Below are 15,720 nucleotides of genomic sequence, written 5' to 3' on the forward strand. Positions count from 1 at the left end.
TCTATTGTGTTCCATTGGTCTGAGAGTCAGTACCATGCTGTTTTGGTTACTATAGCTTTGTAGTGTAATTTGAAGTCAGGTAGCATAGTGGCTCTGGCCTAATTTTTTTGCTCAGGATTCTTTGGATATTTGGGGTCCTTTGTTGTTCCATATGGATGTTAGGATTGCTTTTTTCTATTTCTGTGAAGAATGTCATTGGTATTTTGATGAAGATTACACTGAATCTGTATACAACTTTGGATCGTGTGGACATTTTCACAATGTTAATTCATCCAATCCAAGAGCATGGAATGTCTTTCTATCATTTTGTGACCTATTTAATTACTTTCAACAGTGATTTATAGTTCTAATTGTAGATATCTTTCACCTCCTCAGTTAGACTGGTTCACTGTATTTTTGTTTTTGTGGTGACTATTGCAAATGGGCTTTCTTTATTGATTTATTTTTCTGCTAGTTTGTTATTGGAGTATAAAAACACTACTGATTTTTGCATGTTGATTTTGTATCCTGCAACTTTACTGGAATCTTTATCAGCTCTAAGAGCTTTTTGGTAGAGTCTTTAGGATTTTCTATATATAGGATCATGTCAATCTGCAAAAAAGGACAGTTTGACTGCATCTTTTTCAGTCTGCATGCCCTTTATTTCTTTTCTTGCCTAATTCCTCTGTTTAGTACTTCCAATACTATGTTAAATAGGAGTGGTGAGAATGGGTAGCCTTGTCTTGTTTCTGTTCCTGAAGGTTTTTTCCCCATTCAGAATGATACTGGAGATGGGTTTGTAATATATGTCTCTTATTGTGTTGACATTCTTTCCTTCTATACCTTATTTGCTGAAAGTCTTTATCATAAAGCAATGTTGAATTTTGTCAAATGCTCTTTTTGTATCTATTGAGATAATCATATGATTTTGAATTTCATTTGGTTGATATACTGTAACACATTTATTAACTTGTATTTGTCCAATTAACCTTGCATCCCTGGTATAAATCCCAATTGATTTCTGTGTGTAATTTTTTTTGATGTGCTTCTGCATTCTGACTTTTTTTCTTTTTTTTAGTATTCAGCTCTTATTTATTTATTTATATTGATTATGCATATTCATGGGGTTCAAAACTGACCATCACCACATGTACCAACATGCAATGGCCAAATCAATACTATCAGCATGCACATTACCACAAATTGCAATTATTCCCTGTGTCACCCACCCAATTAAACCCTGACCTCCTTTCCTCTCCCCCTCCCCCACTCCACCCTACAGCCATAAGTATGCTCTCTCCTTCAGCAAGTCCAACATGCCAGTGTGGTCTTTCTTTCCTTCCTTCTTTCTGTATCAGCTCCCACTTATGAGTTAGGACGTGGTATTTTCACCTCTGTGCCTGGCTTATTTCACTCAGCATGATTTTCTACAAGCTCATCCATGTTGCTATGAATGGCATAATTTCATACTTCTAATAGCAGAGTAACATTCCATGATATATATATATATATATATATATATATATACACAACATTTCCTTGTCCAGTCATCTATCAATGTATATTTAGGTTGGTTCCATATATCTTGGTTATTCTAAATAGAGCTATGATGAATATGGGGATGCAGGAATCCCTTTGACATGATGATTTCTATTCCTTTGAGTATATACCTAGAAGACGGATTGCTAGATTCTATGTTAGATCAATCTGTAGTTGTTTGAGAAACCTCCATACTGTTTTCCATAGAAGTAGTACTAATTTACAGTCCCACCAACAGTGTGGAAGCATTCCCTTCTCTCCACATCCTCACTAGCATCTGTTATTGTCTGTATTTTTGATTATAGCCAGTATAACTGGAGTGAGATGATATCTCAATTTGGCTTTAATTTGCATTTCCCTGATGATCAGTGATGTTGAGCATTTTTTAAGAGCCTCTTGGCGATTTGTACATCTTCCTTTGAAAAACGTCTGTTCAGCTCCTTTGCCCATTTTTAAATTGGGTTATTTGTTTTTTACTATGTAGTAGCTTGAATTCCTTGTATAATCTGGATATTAACTCCTTGTGAGATGTATAGTTTGCAAATATTTTCTCCCGTTCTGTAGGTTGCATTCACTCTGTTGATTGTTTCCTTTGCTGTGCAGAAGCTTTTTAGTTTGATACAATTTGATTTATTTATCTTTTGATGCTTGTACTTTGGGGCTCTCGTTCATAAAGTCTGTGCACAGTCCTAAATCCTGAAGTGTTTCCCCTCTATTTTCCCTTAACAGTTTTACAATTTTAAGTTTTATACTTGTCTTTAATCCATTTTGAGTTCGTTTTGTTATACAGTGAGAGTTTCAGATCTAGTTTCATTCTTCTGCATAGGGATGTCCAATTTTCCCAGCACCACTTGTTGAAGAGGTAGTCTTTTCCCCAATATGTTTTTGCTGTGTTTGTTAAATATTAATTTTCTATAGTATGGTGGGATGATTTCTGGGTTATCTATTCTGTTCCTAGTCTAAGTGTCTATTTTTACACAAGTACCATGATGTTTATGTTACTATAATTTTGCAGTGTAATTTGAAGTCAGGTAGTGTTATGTTCAGCTTTATTTATCTTTTTTGGCTCAGGATTGCTTTGGCTATTTGTGGTCTTTTGTTTGTTCATATAAATGTTAGGCTTGTTTTTTCTATTTCTGTGAATAATGTCATTGATATTTTGATTGGGACTGCATTGAATCTATACATCACATTGGATATGGACATTTTCATAATGTTAATTCTTCCAATCCAAGAGCATGGAATGTTTTTCCATGTTTTTGTGTCTTCTTTAATTTATTTCAGTAGTGATTCGTAGTTCTCATTGTAGTGATCTTTAACCACTATGGTTAAATTGACTCCTAGGTATTTAATTTTTGTTTTTGTTTTTTTTTTGGCAACTACTGTAAATGGGCCTACTTCTTGATTTCTCTCTGTTTGTTAATTATTGGAGAATATAAATGCAACTGATGTGGGGGCATTGATTTTGTATCCTGCGACATTACTGAAATTATTAACAAGCACTAAGTTTTTCAATAGCGTCATAGCATTTTTTATATATAGGGTCATGCCATCTGCAAGTAGAGAGAGTTTGACTTTGTCTTTTCAAATTTGGATGCCTTTATTTCTTTTCTTGCCTCCAGTACTATATTAAATAGGAGTGGTGGGATTGGGCATCCTTCTCTTGTTACTGTTCATTCAGGATAATATTGGCAGTGGGCTTGTCATTGATGGCTTTTATTGTGTTGAGATAATTTCCTTCTATACCTAATTTACTGAGAATCTTTATCATGAAGTGGTGTAGAATTCTGTTGAATGCTTTTCCTGCATCTGTGGAGATAATCATATGGTTTTTGTCCTTGATTTTGTTGGTGTGATGTATCATATTTATTGACTTGAATATGTTGAACCATCCTTGCATCTCTTGGATGAATCCCACTTGATCATGGTGTGTGTGTGCGTGTGTGTGTGTGTGTGTGTGTGTGTGTGTGTGTGTGTATACATTTTTTTTCTTGTGTTGATGTATTCTGATTTCTAGTATTTTATTGAAGATTTTTGTGTCTATGTTCATCAGAGATATTGGTCTGTATTTTTCTTTTTTTGTTGCATCTTTGCCTGGTTTTGGTATTTGTGTGATTCTAACCTAATAGAATGATTTTGGGAAAATGGCCTCTGTTTCAATTTTTTGGAGTAATTTGAATAGAATTGGTATTATTTCCTCTTTAAAGGTTTGGTAGAATTCAGCAGTAATGCCATTCATTCCTGAGCTTTTATTTGTTAGGAGATTGCTGATTACTGCTTCAATCTCATTCCTTGTTATTGGTTTCTTCAGGCTTTCTATTTCTCCTTGGTTCAGTCTTGGTAGTTTGTATTTGTCCAGAACTTCATCCATTTCTTCTAGTTTTTCAAATTCGTTTGTGTGTTGTTGTTCATAATGGTCTCTAATGATTTTAATTTTTTTAACTTTATTTCTGTAGTTTGATTTGTAATGTCTACTTTTTCATTTCTGATTTTTGTAATTTGGTTCTTCTCTCTTCTCTCTCACTTCTTTTTTGTCATTGTTATCATAGCTAATGTTTTGTCTATTTTGTTTGTCTTCTCAAAAAACTAACTTTTTATTTTATTGATCTTTTCTATTGTTCTTAGGATTTCTATGTTTTCAGTTCTTCTCTAATTTAATTATTTATTTCTATCTACTCACTTTACGATTGGATTGTTGTTGTTTTTCTAGTTCTGTTAGGGGGTTGGATTGGTTGTCTACTTGAATAATTTCTATTTTTTTGACATAAGCATTTATTACTGTGAACTTTCCTATTAGTACTGCTGTTGCAGTAGCCCATGGATTTTGATATGATATGTCTTTATTTTCATTGTTTTCTATAAATTTTTTGATTTCCTGTATAATTTCTTTTAGGATCCATAGGTCGTTCAGGATCCTTCTGTTTAATTTCCACATATTTGTATAGAGTCCTGAGTTTCACTTGTTATTGATTTCTAGTTTTAAACCACTGTGGCCTTAAACAGTAGTTGAGATGATTTCAGTTTTCTTTCTTTTTCTTTTTTTAAGTTAATAAGATTTGATTTGTGACCTACTATCTGGTTTATCTTGGAGAATGTTCCATGTGATGGTAAGAAGAATGTATATTTTGTAGTTGTTGGATAAAACGTTCTGTATATATATATGCCAGATCAAATTGGTCTAAAGTGTGATTTAAATTCTGTGTTTCTCTGTTGATTTGTTGCCTGGATGATCTGCCCAATGATGATGGGGGGGTGGTCAGGTCCCCCACTAATATTGTATTTTGGTCTCTCTCTTTCTTTAGTTTTAATAGCTTTTGCTTTGTATATCTGGATGGGCCGGTGTTGGGTGCATTTGTATTTATAACTGTTACGTGTTCTTGCTTGATAGATCACTTTATCATTATATAGAGTCCTTCTTTGTATCTTTTTTAAGGTTTTTGGTTGAAAGTCTATTTTATCTGCTGTAAGAACAGCTACTCTTGCTAGTTTTTGCTTTCTGTTTGCATGGTATATCTTCTTCCTTCCTTTCATTCTTAGTCTGTGTGTGTCTTTATAAGCTAGGTGAGTCTCTTGAAGACAGCGTATAGTTGGGTCTAGCTTTTTAGTACAATTACTTTGTCTCTGTGTATCTTTTGAGTGGGGAATTTAATCTATTTGCATTTACAGTTGTTACTTAAAATTATTATTTTACTTCTGTAATTTCATTGATTTTTTTTGGAAGTTTTAAATGTCTTTTGTTCCTTTCTTCCCCTATTATTGTTTGTCTTTGATGTCTGTTGTTTTTTTGAGGTGGTAAGATTTAGTTTCTTTCTCTTTCTCATTTGCATTTTTGTTCTACCAGAAAGTTTTTCTCTTTTGTGTGTATTCATGGTAGTGATTATTATTTTGGGGGATTTCAGATGCAGAACTCCTTTGAGAATTTTTTGTAGGGCTTATCATGTATTTGTGAACTCTCACAGTTTTTGTCTGTATGGATAATAAAATGTTTTTTCTCATTTCAGAAGTATAGCCTTGCTGAGTATATTCTTATTTGCTGGAAGTATTTTTATTTTTTTCTTTTAGAATTTTGAATGTATCATCCCATCTTTTTCTGGCCCATAGACTTTCTGTTGAGATGTCTGCTGTTAGTCTGATAGGGGCTCCCTTATAGGTAATTTGATGCTTTTTTCTTGCAGCTTTTAGTATTCTCTCTTTGTCTTTGAACTTTGCCCATCTGACTATAATGTGTCTCAGAGAGAATCTTTTTGGATGGAATCTGTTTCAGCATCTTAGAGCCTCCTGGATATGATGGTTCATGTCTCTCCCTACATCTGAGAAATTTTTCATTATTACTTCATTGAGTAGTTTTTCAATGTCTTTTCCTTTCTCCTCCCCTTCTGGTACACCTGTGTATTGAATGTTTGTGTGCTTAAGGTTGTCTACTAGCTCTGATAGATTTTATTCATTGTTTAAAATTATGTTTTTCTGGTGTTTGTTTACCTGGTTTGTTTTGAAAAGACTGTCTTTGAGATCAGAAATTCTTTCTTCAGCACTTTCTGGCTTGCTGCTTAGGCTCTTGGCCATGTATTTTTAAAATTTTTTTGAATGAATTTTTCAGTTCCATGAGTTCTGTTACAGTATTTTTTTAAGGTTTTACTTTTTTGTTTTATATTTCTTTCTTAATATCCTCAATTTTTGTCCTGTTTTATTATTTTGTCTAGCTGAATCTTCTTGTATCTCATTGAATTTCCTTAAGAGTTGCTCAGATTTGCTTTTCAGTCATTTCAAGGGTTTCCTGCTCTATAGGGTCTGGTATTTGAATATTACAATATTCATTTGGTGATGTCATATTTTCTTGTATTTTTGCATTTCTATTATCTCTAGTTTGATGTCTGGTAACCTAGTAGAGCAGTTGGCTCTTCCTTTATTCTGGAGTGGATTTTGAGGAAATAGACTTTCTCTTCTTTTTCTGGTCTCTGCTGCTGACTCTTCTTGTGTCATTGCAGTCAATTGGATGGCAGGCCATCAGCATGGTAGCTGTGGCTGCTACTGTGGTGGTGAGCTACTCTCATGGGGCCATAGCTGTGACAGTGGCTGTAGTGGGCCACCTGTTCAAAAGTTGTGTTTTCTGTGTGTCCCTGCCTTCTTCCTGGTGGGAAGGGGCTCCATATATTGATTAACATATAGATTAATCCTTTCATGAGAGCATAGCTCTCATGATATAATCACCTCTTAAAGGCCCCACATTTCAAATCCCATAATCAGATTTATCCTTTTAATATAGTTATAATGGGGATCAATTTATAAGACATGAAATTTTGGGGGGCACATTCAATATATTAACTGAATGAAAATATATGTACATATTAATTTATTTATTTTTCATTTGGTCAATTGTTTTAATCTAACATATGTCTATAACATTTTTATTCTTACCAATTAAAAGTTGGCATATAAGAATGGTGGGAATGTAGAATTTTGTCTTTATTATGTCTTTAATTTGTCATACCACTTTAAACTATAACCTGTTTTCTTGGTCCAATTGCAAAGCAAGTAATACTTGTCTAAGTCTAGAAGTGACTATGGAAATTAAGTAGCATGTAAATAAGTTTTTTAAAAAATAGATTACATATAGTATATTACTATTTTGAACTGGACTTCCAGTACTACTACTAAATAGTACTCATGTGCTATGAGTAAAAAATTGAGCATTGATGCCCCAAGTTTTAATTATAATATAGTAGCTTATTCAGTCTAAGCACATTTTTTTTCCTGATTGATTCCATCTCACTAGATTCTGTATTGACAAACAGACACAAAGGTGATGTCTTATCTGATGTTTTAATTTATAAAAAAATGAAGAGCATATTTCATGCCATTCTCCTTGCACGTATGCATGCCTCCAGTCCTGAAATAATTTACTTGAATTTTGTGCTAAGCACAGAATGAGAAGAAAAAATTCTCTAGAAAGCAACTATAATTAGGATGGTTGCTACCGTCATAAAGATTTGCAAGTTTTCACTGAAGATCTCTTTATTTCACTTCATCAAGTAAAGTTTTATGTAATATATGTTTGCTTAGCTATATTTTTGTGCATCAGAAATAGTCACATAAGACACTTAAAAGTACAAACATTTTAAATTGCAATTAGTGTGACTCTACCTCGACTTTAAGGTTGAATCTACAGCCCACACATGCACATACAATCAATATAATTAATACAGTCATTATAAATCAATCAAGCTGAGTATCAGATTTTTTTAGAGAAAAATGAATGCTTAACAGGAATTTTTAATTATTTGGGCATAATAAAATACCAATTGCCATATTTACTCTATGGAAGTACCATAATATATGTAAATATATGGCAGAAATTTTGGATTAATAATACTTTAGATTTGTAGGGTTTTTAAATCATTAAAATACTAGTTTAAAAAGGAATTAGTGCCCATGACATAGTTGATAAAAAAATTTTCCATATAGTTATTATATCAAATTCATTTAGTTTTCAAGGTACTTTCCATTTCTTTTTAAAACAGTGATTTAACTTTTATATTTAACTATAGAGTTATTTTTTTCACACTTTTCTTTCTGTTATTTTCCTTATCTATCCCTACTAGGAGCCTGAATAAAATGGAAATAATCTTGCCCCAGCTCTATTTTGCAATGCTACATTATAACTGCTATGACTGTTCATAAAAAGTTCTAAACCCTGCTAAGCCAATTTCTTCCATCAGCCATAACTAATATCTTTAACTTTGCTTTTATAACAAAGATGATTTCAGTTAACTGAACCTTAGTTAACCAACATGAACAATGATAATGCATCATTGATAATGTATTTCATGTAAACAACATCCTTCATTTAAATGAATGAGTTTGTTTCCTGTTATTTTGCTAGGGCTCTTAGCTTCATTATTTACAAATCATAAATTTATATAGAGAGAGCTAAGTACAATTTCTCAATTGGAAGAATACGATGAAAGTGCTTTTCTAGAGTTACTAACATGTTTTTTTTTTTTTTCAAATATCTTAAAGTATTTTGTAAAAATATGCCTTTAAAAAATGTCATCTTTGGAGGGGAAAAATGAGTTTTAAATTTCTCTATTTCTAACTGTATCAATGGAGAGAAAATCTAGAAAATTGAATCAAGCAATTATCCAAAAGTTTTAATTGGATTATCTCACATATATTTTTTGATAACTGCAAAATAACTCAAAATTGACTCAATTCAGCCTATGCCTGTACTAGGGTAAATTAAATAGATCAACACATGCAAAACGGCCCATATATGATATAAGTTTATTTCTCAGTCAGGCAATAGATGAAGGTGGATGTTGTTGGTAGGTCCAGGAAGAGATTCAATGACCTAGCCCTTTTTGTGAATCTTACAGCTTCACATTCCTTTAGCTACTTTTTCTTCCACATCTAGTCAGCTGATGGGGAATGTGGTCTTAGCTGAAGTAATACTTTCTTAAAAGCCCTTGTCCAAAAGTTTTATGCCTAACTTGCACTCATGTTCATAAAGTCACATGCAAGAAGTAGAAATTATATAAAATTGTGTATACAAGTAGAAACAAAATTTGATGAACAATTTGCTCTCTTTTATAACTGACTCTCATGAGTTTTCAATACATGTCTGAGAATAGAAGTAAGCAATGGAAAGTAGAAGAGAAATCCAAAACTGGAGTAAAAACTACATTGGATTATACTTAAAATGCTAATATTTAAATGCATGAATTTTTATTTTAGTTGTAAAATTCAATATGAAATAAGCCATTTACATTAGAATACATCACACACCACCAAATCACACATTTCACCATCCAAAAAGAGTTATTAATAATAGTAGGTCAATAGCAATATAGACATTTCTACTGTAAGGGCAAATATAAATTAAAATTAAGAGATTTAATTTTTACTGTTGAAAGTAAGGAAAGAGATTTCCTCCCCTCCCTTTTCACAGAGCATTTGCTATAGAAAACTTGTTATTGTAAGTTTTTTCTCTTTCTCTTTGAAATGTATATAAATCTTTTTTGAAGCTAAATAACACTCTTTCCAGCTTAAAAACCTGGACATATCTTTCTAAAACCCAGGAATCATGGCTTTGTTATGTAATCATTAAGGAAGATAGAGCCCCCCATCTCCCGGTTTCTGTGGGAAGGTAGAAGCCTAACAAGTGGGAGCCTAGTTACAAGTTACAAAACAATCTCTTTTCATAAAGATATGAGAAGTGTATTTTTCCCTTGGATAAGGCAAATTAACACAGATGGTTGCCTTAATTAACAGGTGAATTTAGGATAAACATGGTGTGACAAATGGTGCTGTCTTACTTTAGGACTAGTTATTTAACTTGAGAACATATATGCGATGAAATGCATCTGCTTAGCTATATAAAAGGGTGAGATTTCTTTCTGGCTTTGCAATGTCTTAGTGAACTGCCTGTGATGTGCTTCACATTCTGGTTTAATACTTAATCAGTAATTATTTCTTTTTCCTCTATCTTTGTGGAGAGACTTTCAAGTTTGGGAAGAAATTTTGTTTTTAATTATTTTCCCCCAACACTACACAAAGCTAAACTTCACTTCCTATGCAGCAGCTTCTTTCAGTATTTTTCCAGTTTACATTTTGATTGGTCAAATTTTGTTATTTAGCAGTACCACCATGCTTCCCTGCCCTCACCTCACTCAGCATTAAAGGTCAATAAGCACCCACAAATTTAATTTTTTTTTATATTTGCTCATTTATTTACTCTTAAAAGAATTTTGTTGTTGTTGTTGTTCCCAGATTTGTAAGGATTGTACCAAATCTGTATTAATTTTTCTCAGGTGTATCTTTCTTTGAACCTGCCATATTTTTCTTTGATTTTGGACCTAGAATTCTCTAGAAATGAGCCATGTCCCTCTGATTGATAATTTTGGCACAGTTAAGACCTGTTAATTGAATGTTTAAAAATTTTGCTGACCTTAAATATTGAGGCCAGATATTACAATATTCTCTGGAGATTTGAAGTGGACAAAAGGGAGGATCTATCACATTAGCTATTTCCACTTGCCCTAATTACTAATTAGCCTTCCCATGAAACCAAATTCATTCTGTTAAACTCAATAATGAAGCAAATTGAATCTCATCTTTCAGAAATCTTTCTTTTTTTTATGTTTTCACTTAAGCTTGTTATTTTTATCTTAAATTTTGATAAAGGTGTGAATTTTATGTTCAGTTTTCAGAAAGATATTTTTAAGGTTAATAAAAATTTAATTCTCTTAGGTAATAGTCTTTCCCCCAATCCAAAGTAAGCAAAGCTTAGAAGAAAGCGAGCAAATAAGAGGTTTCACAAATAAATTCAAACGATTGAAACTACTCAGTACCTAATTCTAAATGATACAAATAACCAAAATCCACCACTTATATTAGTGATAAATTTCACACCAATATAATCCTTTATGTAGTTAAAATGAGCCAGAGAAAGAAAAAATGCCACATATTCTCACTCATAAGTGGGAGCTAAGAAAGAATGGATGGATGGAAGGAAGGAAGGTAGGAAGGAAGGAAGGAAGGAAGGAAGGAAGGAAGGAAGGAAGGAAGGAAGGAAGGAAGGAAGGAAGGAAGGAAGAAAAAGAAAGACCACAATAATACACTGAACTTTCAGAAGAAGATAACAGACCTATAGTTACTAGAAGTGGGAAAGGGGGAAGAGGAGAGGGGTTAGGGAATAATTGGCTAATGGATGCAAATTATAACTATGGTTTATAATGATGAACATGCTAATAATATTGATTTGATCATCACATACTGTATGCAAATACTGATAGTCAACTCTGTATCCTATAAATACATACAATCAAAAATAAATAAATAAATAAATAAATAAATAATATCAGCATATGAAAACAACTAGATGTCCATAGCCAGACAAATAGATAAAGAAAATGTGCTGTATACATACAATAAAATACTATTTAGCCTTAAAGTATAAGGAAATTCTGCCATATTTAATAAAATGGGTTACTCTGGAAGACTTTATGCTTACTGGGGGAGGGCAGGAGAGATTTCTCTTCAAAAATATGAAGGAAATAAGAAAATAAAGAAGTAGAATTCTTATTAACTCAGTCTTTTTTTTTTTTTTTTTTTTTTTTTTTTTTGTCTTTTTGTGACCGGTAAGGGGATCGCAACCCTTGGCTTGGTGTCGCCTGCACCGTGCTCAGCCAGTGAGCGCACCGAGTGCGCCATGGGGCCGGCCCAACTCAGTCTTAATAGGAACAGAAAAAACTATTTTTTTAAACATCTCTCATTGAAACAGTAAGAGGAAAAAATGTGATTTGTGTATAAAGCACTTTATTTTTTAAAAAATTTATTGTTTTCAATTACATCTATTTTATATTAAGTTTATAGAGAAACCCCCATAAACTCAAGCCAGGAAATTTGACTCAATATTTTTGGAGTCCTTCTTAAAATTTACTTTTAAATCAGAGTTTTTCTTCCCAGATAAGAGGTAAATGCCAGAGGCAATGCTTCACATAATACAAAGTGTTGTGCATTTTAGCAGACCAGAAAGCAATCAACCACCAGGAGTACTGGATGTTCTCCATTTGTCCCTCCAGATCCATTCTTCACCTGCCCTTGTTTAGGCAGAAAAGTTGATCTGTATACTGCATCAACCAGATTCCTTTGCTTTCTGTCTTTTTTGGGGGTTCATCCTGGAGGACTCAGAGACCAGGAATCAGAGAGCCATTCTCCTACACTTGGCTTCCCCAGTCTCCAGCACCTGTTGAGAATCTGTAGTACTTTGTCCTTCCCTTATTCCTTTGAGCATGGTGATGGTGATGGCTCCTTGTTTCACTGGTTCCTGGCTACCTTGCATTCCTTGTTGGGCCTTTACCACTGTCCCCACTTCTGGTATGGTAATATTGAATTATCTCCATATGTTTCCTACTAGAACCCTGTTAGAGACAGAAATGGATTTACCTTCACTTGTAATAGTTCCCTAGGAACTCTGCAATTACTGAACATTGTAGACTATTGTAGGTGGGAAAGCAAAGAGGTGGTCAGGAAGCATTACTTTCTAAGAGTTCTAAAAAATGTCCCAAAGTAATTTCAAAAGTATGGGACTTGTATCTCTAAAGCTCACATAATTGGGTTTATGTTTTTAAAAATATTTATTTTCATGGCTAAGTTTTTCCTGTAATTTTGTATACTACCCCCCCTCCAAAGTAGGACTTCAGTCCCTAGCCACTAAAAAAAAAAAAAAAAAATAGGCCCTCAAACAGTAAAAACTTGTTTCCTCAAAACTTATATTTCATCACATACACAGAAAATCTTTCAAGGCTGCATTTGAGTAGGCGAAATGTCATGATTATAATTTCTTTGAGATCTCCATTCTAAACCATAATATCAATAATGATAATATGGAAAATCTTGAATTAGATAATATAAATGAAATGCTGTTTGCTGGAAATGAAATTCAAACATTAGTTAGTAGGTTTATCTAAACCAATTTTGGAAAGTGGAGGTGGGGTAATTATTATGGGCAGTCTTCTTGGGAAGACCACAGTAAGGAGTGTCAGTTCTGAACACTGACAGAGACCTAGGAGGGCCAGGACTCAGGTAAGGCCAGTGAACCACTTGCCTGAGGCAAAAATTTACAGGTGCACCAAATAAATCAGTAATCACCATAAAGAATATTTTTAAATATCAAAATTAATGCAAAAGTTGAAGATGAACAATATATTCAAATTTTACATAAAGGCAGGATCAGTACTGCTGATGTTTTTCCTTTGTCTTGGTCTCCAACAGGGCTCAACATGGCACTGCATCTTTCTATATTCTACTTCTAACTCAACCTAAAAATTGGAAAACCTTTTTTCTACTTTCATTATGCTCTGGACATACTGAACGTTTTTGTTGTTCCCTGAACATATTGGATATTTGCAATCTCTTTTCACATTAACCAGAACACTCTTCTCCCCAAATTGCTTATCACTGGTTTTATCTTCTTACTTAGTTTTAACTCATATGTCTGACACCTTCTCAGAAAGCCCTGTCTTAACATCTATCCTAGAGTTAACTTCTTATTTCTCTTTATCATCTCATACCATGCAATGAAAAATTATTTATTGATATGTTTAATATTTGTCTTCGTGATTTCCAAGAGACAGATCCTTCCTCTGTCTCATTCACAGCTGAAACTTCATAGCTTAGAATAAATACTGGCACTTTGATAGAGATCTAAGAAATGCTTGTTAATGGCTAATGTGCTGCAGTAGTGAGTTCTCCACAATTGGAAAGAGCTATGCAGTGGCTGGGTGACTTTTATCTTGGAGAATTTTTAAACATTTGCTTGCTCTGGATGGGAGGTTGTACAGACTAGTCTCAAGCACTCCTTTAAATTGCACAATGTGAAGAGATAGCACCTTCCACCTCTTCTGCAATTGCTCCTTCTCTTCTGAATTGAATTGACCGTGAATCCTCAACCCATCTGTCTTTCCTCCCTTCTTAGATTAGATGTGTAGGGTCCTAGACTATAAAATAATGAATGAACAAAACTGCATGTATCATGATGTTTTAACTCTTAAAAATCCACCCAGAAATATTTTAAATATAGTGTTTTAAACACAAAAGCATTCTTTATTTTCAAGGGTAAGTCAATATATTTAAACAAGTTTGTTTCATATTTTCCTTCATTATGAGTAATACATACAGATTCTTACTTCATTCACCCTGATTGCTATGGATTAAATGAGTTTCCCACAATTTCATGTATTAGAAACTTGATCCCCAACATAATCATGTTGGAGGGAGGTTATCCAGTTACGGTGTTTGAAAGGTGGGACCTGTAAGATAGGATTAGACTGCGCGGACTTTGTCCTGGTGCATGAAGTGATCCATTCATGGAGTAATGGACACTGTTCTGATGGCATTATAAGGAGAGCGAATGAACAGTTTAGTTCTCTTGCTCAGCCCATTCTCACCATGTGATACCCTGCATTGCTGTGGAGAGTTCCCATACAGACGAAGGTCTTCACCAGGTGTCTCCCCTGGACCATGGACTTCTCAGCTTCTGAAACTAAAATAAATAAATTTAATTAGTTTACAAAGTATCCAGTTCCAGGTATTCTGTTATAAGCAATAGAAATGGACTAATACACTAATTTTCTAGAAAATAGGATGTATATGAACAAATATGATTCTTGGAGTTGTGTTAATGCAGGCATCTAAAGAATCTTAGTGTAGCAGTTTTTTTATCACTGTATGACATGGATTCTAAGAACACTGGAAACTTAAATGAATAAATAGTTTAAAGGTCAGGAGTAAATCAAAAATTATTTGATTTTACCTAACAAAGACAATGGTGTTATCTTTGTTAACGCCAATGAAACTGAGGGAGGGACTACAAGAGAAGAAGATATATTTTTATAGAATAGAAAGAATATATAAAACTTAAAGTGTATTAATATAAAAGCATAATAGGTTTGCAACCACTCTTTTTCTAGTCACAGGTATTTTATCTTAAAAGAGTTATTCATGATTCATTCATTCAATAGATAATGTGTTTCTGGAATACATCAGGCTCTATGCTAGCTGTTAATAATACATTAGCGAGCAAAACAAAACCTTGTCCTGATGGAGCTTATAGTCTTATGGGAGGAGATGGTAGAAAAATCCTATGTAATAGGTTGAGTGGCAATACAGTGTATAGAGTAAATCAAAATAAAGTAAGAAGAATAAAGAGTGACATGGGGAATCATATTTTAGATACAGTGATCAAGACACATATCTCTGATGACGTGACATTTCAGCCAAGACTTAAAAGAAGTCAGGAAAAATATGAAAGGTAGAGAAAAGAGCAATTGCAAAGCCTTTAAAGGAAAAAAAGTAATTAGAGATTTTGAGCAATATCAATAAAACCAATGTAACTGAGGCAGAGAATGAGGGAAGTGAGGGGAAGGAATAAAGGTAGGAAGAGAACAGAAATTTAACCTGAATCAGATGTCATATGGGGAGCCATTGGAGGATTTTCAGCAAAGACTGACATGATAAAACTTCCACTTTAAATGGACTGTTGTTGCGAGAACAGACATAAAGCAAGGAAAGGTGAAAAAAGAGACATTTAAGAGATTATTACAAAAAACTAGTCAAGAAGTGAAGAAGCGTGGACCATGGTGTTAGTGGTGATTGTTGTAAGAAATTGTTTTATTTTGGATATATTCTGGAAGTAAAGATAAC

This window comes from Cynocephalus volans, chromosome 5 (genome assembly GCF_027409185.1).
Source record: "Cynocephalus volans isolate mCynVol1 chromosome 5, mCynVol1.pri, whole genome shotgun sequence".
Classification (NCBI taxonomy): Eukaryota; Metazoa; Chordata; class Mammalia; order Dermoptera; family Cynocephalidae; genus Cynocephalus; species Cynocephalus volans.